Genomic DNA, 17,896 nt, shown 5'->3' with positions numbered 1-17,896 from the left:
TGTTTTGTGTATCCTAGCTATCTTTAGCGGTAGTGGGGATTGACTAGCGCACATCCTGTTCTTTCTTGGTGCAGGGCTTTTCACCAGGGTCAGGCAGGGATTAGGTATCCTGCTCGGTGATAGGTGTGGAACCTATATAGGGACTATAGGGCAATCATGGTGATGTTAGATCTATCTAGGTGTTTCCACTCCCCCTTCCCTAGTGTTTGGTTCCCTTTCCATTATCCCTTCGTGTTGCACTTAGCCTTTCCTACACATTACATGACAATACTGGGCCAGAAACTAGCCCTGGTAGCATGTGAAGTAAAAACCCGAGAAAGCGGATGTAGAGATGTGTAGATTCATGGATTGAGATACAAGAGCAGCCCAAGGTTAAATTGTATATTTAATCGCATTAAGGGCACATTAGACAATGCGCTATATTCAAAATGGTTATACATATGTAATGGTCAGATATGAAAATACAGGAGGTAGTACAAAAGACGTAAGCAGATGGAAACATGTCAGTTACCAGTTTTATGTTCGGACATGTGTACTCGACCACATGGGGGCATGGGGCTGCCAGCTGGTCTTAGCTCCTTCCAGGACACTAGTTGATGTGACCCCCTTTAGAAGTGAACAGCAAGCATCACAAAGAGGGAGAGAAAAAACAGAGCCTTGTACAAGTATTTAACCCCTTGGTCTGTTACTACCTGTTCTGCCCCTGGGGATTGTCCTTATCCCACATCTAGTGGGATTTTGTAGCTAAAACTCACAAATCCTATGAAAAATCATAAATTCTCAACTGAAGGTCATAGGGCAGTGGTTCTGGTGCCATTGGCTCCAGCCAGACCCCTGTTACTCTTGGAGACCAAACACTGTTTCACTACCTGGCTTCTACTAGCCGTTCAGTGTTTCTCCCTAACCTGGGAAACTAGAACGAATCTAGACCCTGCAAGGCATTTGGCCCCTTCCAGAGAGGTGTAGTAGCAGTGACTGCAACCTCTTCTTTTCATTATTCCAATCAATATCTGCTTTTTCCATAGAATGTTTGGACAAATAGGAAACCTTGTGTGTCACACCCTGCAAGATCCTGTTGGCATCCTCTTCAGTGTACGCAAAGAAATGGGTGACAGGGCGTTCATTTGCCATACTAAAAATACAATATGAAGGATGAAAGAAGATGAAAGTGTGCAGACAGAATAAATGGCGAACACTTACATTTATAAAGTTATATCCCATGCACCACTTTGTGTCCTGTGCAGACTTGGTACAACCCTCCGTTAGGTTGGAAAACCTGCAAACAATCCGAAAATCCACCGTTTATTATGTTTATGCGCAATTTATTGAAAACATGTAAGTGATTTCTTTATTTTCTCTTTGCTTCACAACTTTGTGTTGCTAGAATGTTTAAAACCTTTTTCATGCAATGGGATGAAGAACAAAATTTCTAGCAGGATCAGTAACTTTTAAGAGTAGCTTTTCAGTAATCTTAGATGCAGTATCATGTGTATTCCAACAGCCGTAAAGCCTCTCACACAGTACCAAATAAACAGAAGGTTGCTCCCATAGACATTTCCAAATATTACTAAATAATGATAGTTACAAAAATCATGTATCTAAAGCATGATAGCTAGTTATCAATTCAAACTAATGGGAAAAATAACCTGGGAACATCCTCAGAGATCATTATCCCCCAAAATCAGATCCTTATGTTCTTATGTTTACTGCCAGATTGCCAACATAAACAGAGAAATAATATTACTCTTACAAATAGAGCCAGAGTTCCCCCTTAAACTAAACACCTGACCTAATTTTAGGTTACTGCTTTCTTAGCACAAGCATATTTTCTCAAATTGTAGCTTGTTTTTGAAAATGTTCCCATTTTTAGCAAATAGAAAATGTAAGAAATCTTAAGATTATCAATGTTCTGTTTTTTTTCTCCAAAGAATAACTTTGATGCCTATAAATCAAATTTAACAATTTGTGCCTTTGAAACACTTTTCATCACACCTTCTTTTTACATTGTCTCCCAAATCACAAAGTTTGAAATCCAGTTTATTACTGTCTATATGGAACAAAATCATAGAGACTCATGTTAGCTAATTTACGAGAAACATATTGCTTGATTTTTGCAGATAAGATAGATAAACATATCAATAGATCAATTTCTTCTGATTTAAGTCAGAATACTGATGATTTTTTAATGTTTTTTGTAAGGGTTTAATTTCTATCATAACTTGTTAGCAATGGATTGTGTAGTAGTTGTTTTACTCAAGAACAAAGTACCAATTTTAGTTTTCAGTATGGTCAGAGACATGAGCAGGTAGTGAGCGCCCCTGCCAGGTGATTGTTCCTTCAATGAGGTTACAGTAAGCTGCATTTATTCAACGTACTGACAATATTCACCTTCCTGGTTACTGTGGGATAAAAGGCAATGCCTACTAAAATTGGAAAATGCGAACAGGAGATCGGAGTCTAAAGAATGGTGCAAATAGACCCTTAGCATTTACAAGATAAAGCACATCTGTGGGAACATGGGCAGCAGCAAAACAGAATAGCTTCGTAAGAATGCCTGGTTGAATATGTCCTTTCTTCTTAAGCCATCCAGATTTTGATCTCTTTTATCTTAAAGTCATATGAGAAAACCTGCAGAGATTCCTACACGAGACATTCTTGAGAGCCCAAAACCCATTAAACTCCATATAGCTAAAACATGATGTTTACAAACTTTGGGCCTCATTTTTCATTTATCTAGAATTATTGCATTTACATTCAATTTATGTTCGAGTGCCACAAGTTTTTCATTCAATTTTCAAAATTCATGGTTTTTTTTTTCATGAGCATCATTATTGCTTGCACTTGTGACTCTGGAAATAATAATGATTCTCAAAAATAAGCGATGATGGTATGGATCCAGGACTTTCTCCATTACCGTTTGGGCTTCAGTTATCAAATCTAACAGTAAAATTAGCTTTACTTTTTTTATGGCAACCAATCAGAGATCACTTAACTTATTCAACTACTATAGAAATTCAAAACCTGGAATGTAATGGGTTACTATGGAACAGTCATACTGTTAGGTATATACCAATATGTCTAATTTGGGAGAATGATGTAGGTTTTCATATTTTTATAGTTTTATATTTCATTTGAATTAGTTTTTGTTCTATTAAGGCTGAGATGGATACTGAACATCAGGGAAAAATAAAGTGTGCCTCTCTTGCCTTTAGTTATTGATCATTTGTGCTTGCAGAATTTACAAAGAAAAATAACTCAATTCAGCTAGGAAGAAATCTGGAAAACAGAGACACTGTATTTTCTGCCTATAATAACCAATCATATTGTAGATTATATTTCTTAAAGTGCTCCTGAGCAATGAAAACTCTGATTGGTTGTGGGCAACAAGGACACTTTTTAAAAGACATATAGTGTATACGGTATGTCCCAGTAGATGTTTTGCTGAGCTCAAGAGCATTATAGCTTAGTAATTCACTTTGACAATGCATAATTCACTCCATGAATAAATACAAAATTTACAGCTTCTTGAAATAATATGGATTTTTTTTCATCTGAAGTCCATAAAATGTTTTGGTAGGATTCAAACACTAAATAAGTATTATAAGACAGGTAGTAGTTACAGAAAACTTTTTCTGTACTTTTGGACAGTTGTTTTAAGTTATGTTTTGTACAGTTGATAAAAATGATCAACAATATACAATATTCTAAAGGAATTAACTCACTATGAACACATTCGTAATCACAATCGAAAATTTGAGAATTCACTTTCTTCAATCCAAAATAGGATTTTAGTTGCTAAAATTTTGTTAAGGACTCCAATCTTTCATAATACATATTCAGTACTGTAGCAAAAACAGGATAAAATTCACACTCACAACATGTGGTCAAACATACACACTTACAGCATAGACAATAGACATCTATTGACAGAGCATCGCAAAATTACGGTATGTTTTTTAAGAATTGGCCATCTCACAACACACATTTGAGAACCAGCTGTTTCCAGCCAGCTAATGCTCGGCACACTCAATGCTATCTAATTAACACTGCTGGGTAATGTGTGGGGACGGAGCCTCAAGTGGTAATGTGTGGGGATGGAGCCTCGTGTGGTAATGTGTTGGGATGGAGCCTCGTGTGGTAATGTGTTGGGATGGAGCCTCGTGTGGTAATGTGGGGGGTTGGGATTATGCATGGTAATGTGGTGGGAGGGTGGGATTATGTGTGGTAATGTGGTGGGGGGGCATGATTATCTGTGGTAATGTGGTGCGGGGGCGGGATTATGTGTGGTGATGTGGTGGGGGGTGGGATTATGTGTGGTGATGTGGTGGGGGGGATTATGTGGTGATGTGGTGGGGGCGGTAATTTGGTGGGGGGCAAGATTATGTGTGGTAATGTGGTGGGGGGCGGAATTGTGTGTGGTAATGTGGTGGGGCAGGATTGTGTGTTGTAATGTGGTGGGTGGCGGGATTGTGTGTGTTAATGGGGTGGGGGGCGGGATTGTGTATGTTAATGGGGTGGGGGGTGGGATTGTGTGTGTTAATGGGGTGGGGGGCGGGATTGTGTGTGGTGATGTGGTGGGGGGCGGGATTGTGTGTGGTGATGTGGTGGGGGGTGGGAATGTGTGTGGTAATGTGGTGGGGGGCAGTATTGTGTGTGGTAATGTGGTGGGGGGCGGGATTAGGTGTAGTAATGTGGTGGGGGCAGGATTGTGTGTGGTGATGTGGTGGGGGGCGGGATTGTGTGTGGTGATGTGGTGGGGGGCGGGATTGTGTGTGGTAATGTGGTGGGGGGCGGGATTGTGTGTGGTAATGTGGTGGGGGGCAGGATTGTATGTGGTAATGTGGTGGGGGGGCGGGGATTGTGTGTGTGTAATGTGGGGGGCAGGATTGTGTGTGGTAATGTGGTGAGGGGTGCGATTATGTGTGGTAATGTGGTGGGGGGCGGGATTGTGTGTGGTAATGTGGGGGGCGGGATTGTGTGTGGTAATGTGGTGTGGGGCGGGATTGTATGTGTGTAATGTGGGGGGCGGGATTGTGTGTGGTAATGTGGTGGGGGCGGGATTATGTGTGTTAATGTGGTGGGGGCGGGATTGTGTGTGGTGATGTGGTGGGGGGAGGGATTGTGTGTGGTAATGTGGTGGGGGAGCAGGATTGTGTGTGGTAATGTGGTGGGGGGTGGGATTATGTGTGTTAATGTGGTGGGGGGCGGGATTGTGTGTGTGTGTAATGTGGTGGGGTGGGATTGGGTGTGGTGATGTGGTGGGGGGCAGGATTGTGTTTGGTGATGAGGTGGGGGGCGGGATTGTGTGTGGTGATGTGGTGGGGGGCGGGATTATGTGTGGTAATGTGGTGGGGGCGGGAATGTGTGTGGTAATGTGGTGGGGGGCGGGATTGTGTGTGTGTAATGTGGGGGCGGGATTGTGTGTGGTAATGTGGTGGGGGGCGGGATTGAGTGTGGTAATGTGGTGGGGGCGGGATTGTGTGTGGTAATGTGGTGGGGGGCGGGATTGTGTGTGGTAATGGGGTGGGGGGCGGGATTATGTGTGGAATGTGGTGGGGGGGGGAGCTACTGTGCAGGGGGCGGGATTAGCGAGTAATCACGATGCCTCTTATATATATAGATATGTTGAGTCAAGAGAAAATGTACGGAAGGAAAATGGTAAGAAAATGTATCAAAACATAATCTCTATGGAATAAATGCTTCTTAAACTATCCAGTTATTCAGAAGTCAAATTAAAAGGATCTGTCACCTAAGGAAATTTATTTACCTGAGGATAGTACAAAGAATTAAAATGCTTTCTGTCCTTCTTACTGGTAGTGCAGCTAACAGGAGGAAATGAGCTTCTTTTCTCCAGAGAATCAACAGCTTTCATTCATTTGGTCATGCATGGCGTGGTTCTATTGACCACTCACAACACTCACTACAGTGAGCTGTGACTGTAAGCATGACCCAGCATTTTGATTGACAGCCAGCTCTGCAAATACACACTGCACAGATGATCTGCTGAGCTGGCTATCAATCAATGTGTTGAAACGTGCTTATAGCTGCCATTCACAGTACAGTGAGCGATGACTGTAGCCTCTCCGTGCACTTGCCCATGAAAGTTAATAAGTTCATTTTCTTCGGTAGTAGCACTTTCAATAAGGTGGCCAAGTAGGATTGTAATGCTATTTACCTAGAGATTAACCCTGCATCTTCCCTCTTTAAAGGCAACATGTCATGTAAAATAATGCTATTAAACTGCAGATATGGGATTAATCTGCATGTTAATAGTGTTTTGAAACTGTGCAGCTGCCAGTCCTAATGTGGACTAACAGCCAGTCCTAATGCTGAGTCGGCTGTCAGTGACTGAAAAAGCAAGAGTATAAAATTAATTTCCTCCCGGAAGCGGGACTTTCAGAGTAACAGTCGTACAGTGTCAGAATGCCATTAACCTGCAGATTATTCCCATATCTGCAGGTTAATAGTGTTATTTTATATGACATCTTCCCTTTAAAAGCGGAAAGATGACTTTACATGGGATACTTGATTATATGGAATGTGTCAAGTTTTTTTTTCGAAGCATCACCCCTCCTGTAGTGTTGTATACAGTATCTTAGATATAATGGTGGCTGTGGCCTTTTGTTCGAAGCTGGGATGGGTAGCGCGAGAGCATAGAGCTGGAATCAGTTCGTGCGCGTACTGCACTATGGCCCGATTTTATTGAAGAAACCGTGTAAGCGTATTCGCAGACATAGTGTCTTCAACAAAATGGCGCCAGATATCACAGGATGCGAATGTGTTGACTCTGGCACCATTTTATTGAAGAATTGTTGAACTATTACGTGTGTCAGCGAGTGCTCATACCGCGATCTCCGGTGACATTTTATTGGACACTGTATAAATGTAGACTGGGTTCATTCATTAGCTAATGTATCAATAGATAGATAGAAATATTTACATATATATATACACTCACCGGCCACTTTATTAGGTACACCATGCTAGTAATGGGTTGGACCCCCTTTTGCCTTCAGAACTGCCTCAATTCTTCGTGGCATAGATTCAACAAGGTGCTGGAAGCATTCCTCAGAGATTTTGGTCCATATTGACATGATGGCATCACACAGTTGCCGCAGATTTGTCGGCTGCACATCCCTAAGATGCTCCATACAAGGCAGGATGGATCCATGCTTTCATGTTGTTTACGCCAAATTCTGACCCTACCATCCGAATGTCGCAGCAGAAATCGAGACTCATCAGACCAAGCAACGTTTTTCCAATCTTCTACTGTCCAATTTCGATGAGCTTGTACAAATTGTAGCCTCAGTTTCCTGTTCTTAGCTGAAAGGAGTGGTACCCGGTGTGGTCTTCTGCTGCTGTAGCCCATCTGCCTCAAAGTTCGACGCACTGTGCGTTCAGAGATGCTCTTAGGCCTACCTTGGTTGTAACGGGTGGCGATTTGAGTCACTGTTGCCTTTCTATCAGCTCGAACCAGTCTGCCCATTCTCCTCTGACCTCTGGCATCAACAAGGCATTTCCGCCCACAGAACTGCCGCTCACTGGATTTTTTTTTTTTCGGACCATTCTCTGTAAACCCTAGAGATGGTTGTGCGTGAAAATCCCAGTAGATCAGCAGTTTCTGAAATACTCAGACCAGCCCTTCTGGCACCAACAACCATGCCACGTTCAAAGGCACTCAAATCACCTTTCTTCCCCATACTGATGCTTGGTTTGAACTGCAGGAGATTGTCTTGACCATGTCTACATGCCTAAATGCACTGAGTTGCCGCCATGTGATTGGCTGATTAGAAATTAAGTGTTAACAAGAAGTTGGACAGGTGTACCTAATAAAGTGGCCAGTGAGTGTATATATATATATATATATATATATATATATACACTCACTGGCCACTTTATTAGGTACACCTGTCCAACTTCTTGTTAACACTTAATTTCTAATCAGCCAATCACATGGCGGCAACTCAGTGCATTTAGGCATGTAGACATGGTCAAGACAATCTCCTGCAGTTCAAACCGAGCATCAGTATGGGGAAGAAAGGTGATTTGAGTGCCTTTGAACGTGGCATGGTTGTTGGTGCCAGAAGGGCTGGTCTGAGTATTTCAGAAACTGCTGATCTACTGGGATTTTCACGCACAACCATCTCTAGGGTTTACAGAGAATGGTCCGAAAAAGAAAAAAAATCCAGTGAGCGGCAGTTCTGTGGGCGGAAATGCCTTGTTGATGCCAGAGGTCAGAGGAGAATGGGCAGACTGGTTCGAGCTGATAGAAAGGCAACAGTGACTCAAATCGCCACCCGTTACAACCAAGGTAGGCCTAAGAGCATCTCTGAACGCACAGTGCGTCGAACTTTGAGGCAGATGGGCTACAGCAGCAGAAGACCACACCGGGTACCACTCCTTTCAGCTAAGAACAGGAAACTGAGGCTACAATTTGTACAAGCTCATCGAAATTGGACAGTAGAAGATTGGAAAAACGTTGCTTGGTCTGATGAGTCTCGATTTCTGCTGCGACATTCGGATGGTAGGGTCAGAATTTGGCGTAAACAACATGAAAGCATGGATCCATCCTGCCTTGTATGGAGCATCTTTGGGATGTGCAGCCGACAAATCTGCGGCAACTGTGTGATGCCATCATGTCAATATGGACCAAAATCTCTGAGGAATGCTTCCAGCACCTTGTTGAATCTATGCCACGAAGAATTGAGGCAGTTCTGAAGGCAAAAGGGGGTCCAACCCGTTACTAGCATGGTGTACCTAATAAAGTGGCCGGTGAGTGTATATTGTGAGGGGTTGACTCACTCGGCTGCTTGCAGAGGTAAACACAGGACCGCTTCTAGGGTAAATCACCTGCTGGTTTGTTAGAACACAGCATAAACCATACCGGGGTTGAATGAAATAAACATGGCCTTTCCTGGCCTAAAGGCAAAACAAAAAGATAAAGTCTAACAGAGTCCTTAATTTTGTGAGATTCGCCTGCAGGGAACACTCAAAGTCTGCAGCTCCCCCTGGTGCTACTGACTGGAGACTTTCCTCTCTAGAAAAACAACAGACAGAAAAAAAACAGTGGCTGAATACCTAACTTCCCCAGCCACACCCCTGAGGTGGAGATATGGGGAGTAGGCGTCCTGCCCATCTCCCAATTACTCAAAGAAAATCAAAAACCCTCATAATGGCTGGTAAACCCTTAGCATACTGGAGAGAAACTTATGGGTTTTGAGTTCACGGAAGAAAACAATCTCTGTGATACATATCTCCCCTCACATAGAGTGCCAGTGATCCAGTCACAATATATATATATTGTGAGCCGGTGACCGGTGTCATATGCGAAGGTCAATATGTATCCCCCGGATGCGGTTGGAGTCCTATTAGACCCCCTGGAGTGCCTTGTGGTCACAGCAGGATGACTGTGAGTCACAGGGCAAAATGAAAGTAAGTGTGGGCCTGGTCAAGCTATTTGGTCTGGGCATTGTTCAGGAAAAGCGGTTATGGGCTTTAATTTTTGAAATGGACTGCATGAAGGAAGTGGGGCTGTTCTGTTTACTCCAGGCTGGGTCTTGCAGGTGGCATATGGTCACAGATTGCAGTTTGAGAGAAAAACCATGCAGGAAGGATTTGGGTGTGTCAGTGTGGAGTTTGCATGGTGTAGAGCAGACAGCTCTGCAAAAGCTCTGCCTGTGTGAGAGAACACAGAGCCCAGCGGAGCAAACTCCTGGCACTCCGCAGTGTAAAACGGTGGTGCAGCCTCCCTAGGCAACCAGATGCATTTATGGACTGTTTTGTTTCCTGGCTGCACTCCGCAGGATACCGTTTCTTTTGTTTGTAAGTTTTGGACATTAAACCTTGAACTTTCCTGGGTCACTGTCTCATCACTGCACTGCGTGGACACCGCTGAATTACAGTATGTATATATATATATATATATATATATATATATATATATATATATACAGTATATACAGTATATCACTTGTTGCCAGCGGTTTAAACATTAATGGCTGTGTTGAGTTACTTAGAGGGCACACCAAGTTTACACTGTTATACAAGCTGTACACTGACTACTTTACATTGTAGCAATGTCAGATCTTCAGTGTTGTCCCATGAATAGATATAATAAAATATTTACAAAAATATGAGGGGTGTACTCACTTTTGCAATATACAGTATGTGCATAGTTATTGAATTTGTATGATTTAGTTAGATTGTAGATACTAAGTCAACTTTTTTCAAACATAACACATTATTAAATAGACATTTTTCTTAATAATTTATTGTAAAATCTCAGAAAAGCCTTTTTATCTTACAATTACCTTCTTATTTTGTCTAGGAAAATAAATGGATCAATTATTTGCATTCTCTCCGCAGAATTATAATCAACTTCTCCGGCAACAGAAGCTGTATTTTACATTCACTCATTAAATAAAACAAAACATGACGTTTTTTCCTCCCATACAATAGACTTTGAAATGAAATGCACAGTGTTAGTTCAAAAGAATTTTAAAAGCAATGAAAACCTCAAATAGAATCAAGAGTTTGATGGAATAGAAATGATAATGCTTAAAATGTATCTAAGTCTTTTCAGGCGCCTTAAATTTCCAAATGACCTTGACATGTGAAGGACATTTTTTTTAATAAACAATAATTACCGTATACATAAAAGGCTGTTACTTCAAGTAATTTAAACAGATTCTTTTGCAGCATTCATCTAGGCTATGAAGACAATTCTTTGCAGCAATTGTAAATTTCCTTCCCTTCCTTAAAAACCTATTGTTCGCCTGCAGAAGTTAAACTATAATGCAGGTAGGTTCTTTGAAAGAAGACATGTACATAATTATAATGCTTTCTTCCTCCTCCTCATTTGGTGGATTCAATTATACTTTCGGCTTGGCATTTGCTATGTAATTATGCAAAATGTTTGTGTAAAACGAATGGGGAATAGTTCGGTAAGAACTAAGATGCGCAAAAATAATCTCAATAAATTGTGTATGCCAAAAAAGGCGAAAAATAAAGATAGTTGCTAAAAAGAAGGCAGAAAGATGTTGCTGCTTAAAGCTGCTAATCATTGTAAATGACCAGAAAGACCAGAACATTCCTATCAAGCACACAACCATAAATGTACTGTAACCTGCAGAAAATGACTAGGAAAGACAGCAAGGTGGAAGTAGAGTAAGCAGACTGGAAAGAAAAATGGAAATTAAGCCCAGCAGGGGGTCCGTCAGAGCCCAAAGAGAAGCAGGAAAATGAATGACTTTGTGATTTGATTTTTTTGAGCTGAATATAGTGGATGAACCAATATCAGCTACTTCTAATTTCATATCGGAAATTGTAGTGCTTATCTCTTTTAAAGATTGTGCTTCAAGATTTATGGGTTTTTTTCTTTGCATGTATGTATATTAATTGAGTTTATCACCTTTTATTAATTAAAATTTAGAGTAAAAATATTCTGCGTTATCTGTTCTTATTTTTTAAATTGTGGATTCTTTTATTTTCTGCCCATTGTTATGAAAACAGACATCTTCTCATTTGCTTTGGGAACGAGCAGTTCAGAGATTTGCCCTACAACAGCCACAAGGCCGTAAGAAACCTTAAGACATCTTACTGACCTATGATAAAGATTTAGGTATGCTCCGTGACGTGTTCAAAGGTCACTGTTGGAGGGGAAGAAGGAAAAGGACCTGAGCGGTCCACATTATACACATATTACCAGGGACGTGACCCTATACAATCTGTCAGCACCGTTAGGTACCAAAATCTGGGGGGTAACCTAGTAATGCCAATACCGTACATAAGAATTCATATGAGTGGGAAATATGACTTTGACAATATCTATGCACTGCTTCCTCTAGTCAAATAGGACATGCCACAGCTGGAACTATTCATGGTCTCCTTGCTTCTAGTGCGACCACTTAGCTTTGATTAAGGTGTCACCCAACACACTTCACATGCATCGAGTGGCAATTTTATTTTTCTTCTTCCACTAATGCTTATCAGTTAAGTAATGCAGGTTGAGAATGGTATCACTTTAGTGTTCCGTGTCATGCCCATGAATGTAGATACCTAAATAGCACTGACAGGTTCGCTTTAAAGTGAATCTGTCACGAGGTTTGTGCTACCCTGTCTGAGAGCAGAATTATATAGGGGCATACACCTTGATTCCAGTGATGCATCACTTACTGGGATACATCCTACAGTTTTGCTTAAAAACTATTTTACTTGCTACAGCTCTATCAGCTGAACTCTGCCTGACCCCACCCATACTACTGATTGGTAGCTTTCTGTGTACACTGTGCATAGGCAGAAAGTTGACAATCAGGTGTGGGGGTGGGTTTACACAGAGCTCATGAATATGGGAGACTATATGGCAGAAGGCTTAGTAGTCCTATAGTAATAATCTTCAAATGATAAATCAGTGATTTTATAAAAAACTACACTTAGCAGCCTAGTAAGTGATACGTACTTGGAGTCAAGGTCTGTACCAGTCCGCTGGTAACAGATTTCCTTTAAATTTTGCTGTAGAGGCATTACCTATCATTTTAATCCTGTGATGATGATAATTTGTTATCTTCTGTAAATGATCTCTACAAAACAGTTTTCAAGATCTCAAGATTTGCATGATTTAATATGTAGTGTAGCTATTGGCAACGATGAATTATTGAATGTAAAGGTCATTTTCCTTTCAAGACTATCGTTACCTCTTTGTTTTGACTTCTGCCAGCAGTTACTTTCTGGCATTGATGCATTTCTAGTTTCAATAATTCATGACATATTTATTTTTTTTTTTTTTACACATTTATCATTACCATCCACTTTTTAAAATCAAAAGTTGAACTCATCAGTTTGAGAGACAGGCATTGTTGTTACTTCAAGGCTGGTCATCAACATTGGATTCAAACTTAGTGCCTAAAGCTGAGATCACAAGTATAGATCAATTTCAGCAGTTACAGAGGCCAGACTTGACGCAGAAAATAAGCTCCAGGCAGAGAAAATCATATCAGGAAAGCAGGCAAATGCAACTACTTCATGAATACTTTACTAAGCTGAACCCAGTGGTCCCATAGCCATTTAAAGTTTTCATTGCGAGCTGCAGTAACTCACTCTTCCCTCTGACTCACTGTAAGGAGCATTAATATTCACAGTTATTGTATATGGAAATGTTCAAGCATCAGTAATTTGCAAATATATAAAATGTAGTTTGCAATAAACTCCGTGTTCAAGATGATAATAAAGAGAAATTATAGAATTTACTATAACAAATGAGTAGTTCTCATTTAATATTGATATTTTTAATCAAATATATTATTGTATATTTAAATAGCTGTTAAAGGAAGTGAGTAAAATGATTTCATTGGTAAAAGACAAATTGCAAGTTACAAAAAAGAAAATGAAGAATAGATGAAGAAGTTTTTGTATTTATACCAAGAAAGAACAACAGCCAATACAAGGTAAATGAAGAGAGTAGACAATGTATATTCACATGGAATATAATGCTCGACTTGCATCAGCTGTGTATTATATGGCTGAGATTTAAAATTAGTGTGCAAATGCTTTAGATGCAGTAAAATGTATTGTGTATTAAAGGGAACTTGACAAAAAAACACTATTAGCAGATATGGGGTTAATCTGCAGGTTAATAATGTCCTGAACCTGCCGGCGCTGGCACTTTGGGCTTCGCTGCCAGGAGGAAATTAAATGCAGCTTTCGGATTTCCGTCATCAGGGTGGTGCCGATGTGGGTTCAGTCAGCGCTCTGTGTATAGTGAGCAGCGGCTGTAACTATAACTTATAAGATACCACCAAGCGTGTTCTATAAGGTGGGTATATACAGTACTAAAAAAGGAAGTATTTGGCCAGAAATGTCAAAATCAATTTGATATATAGTTAATATACTCCATTAGTGTCTCTGCGCTGAGCATATACATTTATATAATGTATACAGTGTGATTTTCTGGATTTTATTTATGATATTCTATCTCTCAATGTTAAAATTAACCTACTCTTAAAATTATAGACTGTTCATGTCTTTGTCAGTGGGCAAACTTAAAAAGTCAGCAAGGGATCAAATACTTATTTCCCCCACTGCATATATTACAGTTGAAACCAGAAGTTTACATACACTATATAAAAATACACATATGCATGTTTTTCTCAATTTCTGACATGAAATCAGAATAAAACTTTCCTGTTTTATGTCAATTAGGATTACCATAACTATTAATATTTGCCAAATTCCAAAAAAAAGGAGAGAGAGAGAATGTTTTAAGGCATTTTTAATACTGCAAAATCAAAAGTTTACATACACTAAGATTACTATGCCTTTAAACAATTCCCTGCTAACACTCTCGCCCCTTTCCAGTCCATCCTTAACTCTGCTGCCCGACTAATTCATCTCTCTCCTCGCTACTCCTCTGCTTCTCCCCTCTAAAAATCTCTTTACTGGCTCCCATTCCCTCAGCGTATCCAGTTCAAATTACTAAGGCTAGTTTCACACTAGCATTTACCTGATCTGTGGCGGGCTGCGGACTTCCTCCGTGAAGCCCCGCCCCCGCTGCACCTCCGCGCTAGCTCCGCCTACTTCTGCATGCGGCCTGTGTACTTATATTTAACATTAGGTATGCAGGTCGTGCCGCAGTATGCGGATGGTGCCGCATGCGTCGTTTTGACGATGCGGCGACCATCGTAGACGCAGCCATGTAGCATTTTTTTTTTCCGCATCGTCAAAACGACGCATGTGGCACCATCCGCATACTGCGGCACGACCTGCGTACCTAATGTTAAATATAGGTACACAGGCCGCATGCAGAAGTAGGCGGAGCTAGCGGTGGAGGTGCGGTGGGGGCGGGGCTTCACAGAGGAAGTCCGCAGCCCGCCGCAGATCAGGTAAATGCTAGTGTGAAACTAGCCTAATACTGACCTACAAAGCCATCCATAACCTGTCTCCTCCATATATCTTTGAACTAATCTCCCGATATCTTCCCTCACGTAATCTCCGGTCCTCTGAAGACCTCCTTCTCTCATCCACACCTATTTGCTCCTCACCTAATCGCCTCCAAGATTTCTCCCCGTGCTCCAACACGTCCAACTATCAACCACATTCGGATCCTTCAGATGGAACCTGAAAACCCAACTCTTCAAGAAAGCCTACAGCCTGCAATGACCCCTCACCACTACCGGAGCTACCACCTCACCAGCTCCGGAACTGCTGAAACCTACCAACCTACTGTCTCCTTCCCCACCATCCTGTAGAATGTAAGCCCGCCAGGGCAGGGTCCTCTCCCCTCTGTATCAGTCTGTTATTGTTAGTCTGTTATTGTAATTTGTATGTAACCCCTTCTCATGTATGGCACCATGGAATCAATGGTGCTATATAAATAAATAATAATACTAATGATAATAATTGTGGACTGCCCTTATGATGATGTCATGTGTTTGGAAGCTTCTACTTTTTTTGGCAGCATCTGAGTTAATTAGAGACACATCTGTGGATGTGTTTTAACCTGAAACACACTGCTTGTTTGTGCAGCATCATGGGAAAGTCTCAAGAAATCAGCCAAGATATCAAGAAGATAATTGTGGACTTGCACATACAGTGGGGCAAAAAAGTATTTAGTCATTCAGCAATAGTGCAAGTTCCACCACTTAAAAAGATGAGAGGCGTCTGTAATTTACATCATAGGTAGACCTCAACTATGGGAGACAAACTGAGAAAAAAAAATCCAGAAAATCACATTGTCTGTTTTTTTTATCATTTTATTTGCATATTATGGTGGAAAATAAGTATTTGGTCAGAAACAAACAATCAAGATTTCTGGCTCTCACAGACCTGTAACTTCTTTAAGAGTCTCCTCTTTCCTCCACTCATTACCTGTAGTAATGGCACCTGTTTAAACTTGTTATCAGTATAAAAAGACACCTGTGCACACCCTCAAACAGTCTGACTCCAAACTCCACTATGGTGAAGACCAAAGAGCTGTCAAAGGACACCAGAAACAAAATTGTAGCCCTGCACCAGGCTGGGAAGACTGAATCTGCAATAGCCAACCAGCTTGGAGTGAAGAAATCAACAGTGGGAGCAATAATTAGAAAATGGAAGACATACAAGACCACTGATAATCTCCCTCGATCTGGGGCTCCACGCAAAATCCCACCCCGTGGGGTCAGAATGATCACAAGAACGGTGAGCAAAAATCCCAGAACCACGCGGGGGGACCTAGTGAATGAACTGCAGAGAGCTGGGACCAATGTAACAAGGCCTACCATAAGTAACACACTACGCCACCATGGACTCAGATCCTGCAGTGCCAGACGTGTCCCACTGCTTAAGCCAGTACATGTCCGGGCCCGTCTGAAGTTTGCTAGAGAGCATTTGGATGATCCAGAGGAGTTTTGGGAGAATGTCCTATGGTCTGATGAAACCAAACTGGAACTGTTTGGTAGAAACACAACTTGTCGTGTTTGGAGGAAAAAGAATACTGAGTTGCATCCATCAAACACCATACCTACTGTAAAGCATGGTGGTGGAAACATCATGCTTTGGGGCTGTTTCTCTGCAAAGGGGCCAGGACGACTCATCCGGGTACATGAAAGAATGAATGGGGCCATGTATCGTGAGATTTTGAGTGCAAACCTCCTTCCATCAGCAAGGGCATTGAAGATGAAACGTGGTTGGGTCTTTCAACATGACAATGATCCAAAGCACACCGCCAGGGCAACGAAGGAGTGGCTTCATAAGAAGCATTTCAAGGTCCTGGAGTGGCCTAGCCAGTCTCCAGATCTCAACCCTATAGAAAACCTTTGGAGGGAGTTGAAAGTCCGTGTTGCCAAGCGAAAAGCCAAAAACATCACTGCTCTAGAGGAGATCTGCATGGAGGAATGGGCCAACATACCAACAACAGTGTGTGGCAACCTTGTGAAGACTTACAGAAAACGTTTGACCTCTGTCATTGCCAACAAAGGATATATTACAAAGTATTGAGATGAAATTTTGTTTCTGACCAAATACTTATTTTCCACCATAATATGCAAATAAAATGATAAAAAAACAGACAATGTGATTTTCTGGATTTTTTTTCCCTCAGTTTGTCTCCCATAGTTGAGGTCTACCTATGATGTAAATTACAGACGCCTCTCATCTTTTTAAGTGGTGGAACTTGCACTATTGCTGAATGACTAAATACTTTTTTGCCCCACTGTATCTGGCTCATCATTCGGTACAATTTGAAGATACCTGAAGATTGTTCATCTGTACAAACAATTCTATGCAAGTACAAACAAGATGGGAATGTCCAGCCATCATTCCGCTCAGTAAGGAGACAGGTTCGGTGTCCCAGAGATGAACATGCTTTGGTCGGACATGTGCATATCCATGATGGCGGAAGCAGGTAAGATTGTGCCAATATCCACATTGAAACGAGTACTGTATCAACATGGGCTGAAAGGCCACTCTGCCAGGAAAAAGCCATAACTCCAAAAGAAATATAAAAAAGCCAGATTAATGTTTGCAAATGCACACAGAAATAAAGACCTTAATGTTTGGAGAAATGTTCTGTGGTCTGATGAAACTAAAATTGAACTTTTTGGGTATAATGACCATCGTTACTAGTGATGAGTGAAAATACGCGTTACTCGAGATTTCTCGAGCATGCTCGGGGGTCCTCCGAGTATTTTTTAGTGCTTTGAGTTTTAGTTTTTCTTGCCACAGCTGAATGATTTACATCTATTAGCCAGCATAAGTACATGTGGGGATTCCCTTGCAACCAGGCAACTCCCACATGTACTTATGCTGGCTATCAGATGTAAATCATTCAGCTGTGGCAAGAAAAACTAAAACTCTGAGCACTAAAAAATACTCGGAGAACCCCTGAGCATGCTCGAGAAATCTCGAGTAATGAGTATATTCG

The sequence above is a fragment of the Ranitomeya variabilis genome, chromosome 6 (assembly GCF_051348905.1).
Source record: "Ranitomeya variabilis isolate aRanVar5 chromosome 6, aRanVar5.hap1, whole genome shotgun sequence".
Lineage (NCBI taxonomy): Eukaryota > Metazoa > Chordata > Amphibia > Anura > Dendrobatidae > Ranitomeya > Ranitomeya variabilis.
The sequence above is the reverse complement of the archived record's forward strand: the minus strand, read 5'-3'. Positions refer to the sequence as shown.